Consider the following 2,637-nt stretch of genomic DNA (forward strand, 5'->3'; position numbering starts at 1 on the left):
AATTTCTCAAATTAGTGTTCCTGAAAGTCGGCCTCTGTGATTGTTTGGGGTTTGCTTGAAGTTTAAAGCTTTTATAAGATTGCCAGTCCTTTCATGCACACACAGAAAATAAAAGTCTCCTACCCCTGGCTCAGCCCTCTAAGAGTTTAGTACCAGATACCCGGTCTGCGAGCAACTGAGAGCGGATTGCTTGGGGAAGGATGGTTCCTGTATCCGGAGCCATGGCCACACTAAATAACACGCTTGTTTGCAAAGACAGGATGTGATACAGCCTAGACGTGAAAGAGGTCTTGTTGGGGAGTCGGTTCTCTTAAGTTCTATACTGTTTTTCTTCTTTCAGGAGGTGGGGCCAGGCCATGCTGCCATAAAGTATTAAAGGGATGGTAGAAGCAAAATGATTTAATTAAAAGAAAAAACTATAGAGGTCTCCATTCCTGGGGAGAACAGTATCTGTAAATAAAAATTTATAAAAATCCAATTCCAAAATAGCATTTTTTAGATTTTCCTTTTAGAGGTGAATTATCCCAAAGTTTCAACATATGAATATAATTATACTCTTTTCTTTTTTGGTGAGGAAGATTGGCCCCGAGCTAACATCTGTGCCAATCTTCCTCTATTTTGTATCTGGGACTCCACCACAGCATGGCTTGACATGTAAGTCCATGCCGTGATCCAAACCCATGAACCCCAGGCAGCCAAAGCAGAGCGCGGGAACCTAACCACTATGCCATGGGGCTGGCCCCATTTCTACTCCATTTTTAATCTGCTTTTATTTCTTCTTTTTATGCCTAAGTCACTTGCCCTCTGGCCCAGACCTGTCCCTGGCATCCCCAACTGTTTGGACCCAAGGCCTGAGGAGCTTCTGCAGAGTCAATGCCACCCAGGGCCCTGGAATGGACATATTCCCCATGACCCCTGCCAGGGGCACTGTAGGCACCGCCCTCTTGCACTCTGAGGAAGTGTGGGAGCTTGTGGTCAAGACTGGCTGTTCCTCCAACCAGATCAAGCAGCTCCAGTGGAAGGTTAGCAGCTAAGTGGAGCCCAGCCCACCATTCCTCAGGAAAACTTCAACAAAGTCCCCAACATGGAGGTTATTCAGATCTGATCCCAAATCAACCGTGTCTTCTTTGACAGCAGGAGCCGGTGCAAGGGGCCCAGTGGCCTGGCCCAGGAGATCAATGTCGAGGACCTCCTGCCCATCATGTCCTATCCAGCCCATGAACCCCGCTGTGAAGGAGGAGCAGGTGCAGCTGTGCCTGAAGGAGAAGCTGAGATTTCTGCTCCACATGTATGACTCAGACGGCGATGGAGCTATCACTCTAGAAGAATACAGAAATGTGGTCGAGGAGCTGCTCTTGGGAAACCCCGACATGGACAAGGCTTCCAGTGGCTTCATTGCAGATGAGGCCATGATGGAGGCAGCCAGCATCCGGATGAGGCAGATGAAGTCTGATCAGGTGTAAGAGAGCATCACCTTTGACGACTTCCTGAAGGTCTGCCATGGGAGAGACATCAAGACCAAGATGCACGTCTGCTTCCTTTACACGGAAACCATCGCCCTTTGCCAGTGACCTGTGACCTCCACCATGGAGAAACTGCACTTTGCCCTGGGACTGCCCCCTGATGTGGCCCGGAGCAGCTGAAGCCCACAGGAGTCCTTTTGCTGCAGCTCTTGGAAGATTCCGCATTGGTATGTTCTTATTCTGTTACATGTTGGGTTTGTGTGTTGGAGACGGGAGGGGGTGGTGAGAGGGAGACAATAATTTGTCTTTTAGTTTAAAGGTTGCTGGGCCATGAGGAGTCAAAGTCAGACCTAACGAGTTGGACTGCACATCTTTCAGATATTCCAGACTTTGAGTAGGATGCAGTAACTGGATGGGACATTGAGATTGACTCTCTGGGGGATAGGTAAATACATTCCAGGCATGAGAAGAAGGTTACAAATGGATATCTAAGAGAAGGAATGTGTAGACTGTTGCAGAGCCTACTATTTGTCCCCTAATATCTTTTCTTTTTCTTCTATGTTAATAGAATTTTTCGTTGAACACATGCCTCTCTATCAAACGACTACATTTCTCAAGATTGCCTGCAGCTGAGTGTGGCTGTGTGTGTAACTTCTGTTCCATAGCGCAGAAGCAGAAATTTTACGTAAAATTTCTACTCAGTGCCATTATCATGAATAACCATGTCTTTCCAGTTCTTCTTTCTGTAGCTGGAATGGGGATAAAATGGCAGCATTAGAATAAGCCTTTGAGACCAGAAGATGGGTGCTGGAGTTTGAGAGTGACTAGCACCAAAGTAGATGGAATCTGTGCCCCTAATGACTTCATGGAGAAGAGGCTTAATAACCGAGGAATTTTTACGTGAAAGAGAAATAAAAGAGAAACAAAATTTTATAAGATTTAAGCTCTTGTAAACTCTGGCTGTTTCAATAGCAAAACAAACATCCTAACTAATAATATCCGATTTTGTAGATTAAATTGATTTACTATGTGGCAGGTGAATTATTTAAAAATAATATCTATGATAAAGAAAAAAAATCCTCAAATATATGGGCAAGAAAATAAAATGTCCGCAAAGGAAATACAATCAGTCTGGCTTCAAAACCAGATCATTATGGAGCATCTCCTCTAACTT

At 45.1% G+C, this 2,637-nt stretch overlaps 1 pseudogene; it reads left to right on the forward strand.

The window, feature by feature from the left end:
• The first annotated feature begins 908 nt into the window (after positions 1–908).
• Positions 909–1,571, forward strand: LOC103550949 (calcineurin B homologous protein 3 pseudogene; annotated as a pseudogene).
• The last annotated feature ends 1,066 nt before the right edge of the window (positions 1,572–2,637 follow it).

This window comes from Equus przewalskii, chromosome 8 (genome assembly GCF_037783145.1).
Source record: "Equus przewalskii isolate Varuska chromosome 8, EquPr2, whole genome shotgun sequence".
NCBI classification, from domain to species: domain Eukaryota; kingdom Metazoa; phylum Chordata; class Mammalia; order Perissodactyla; family Equidae; genus Equus; species Equus przewalskii.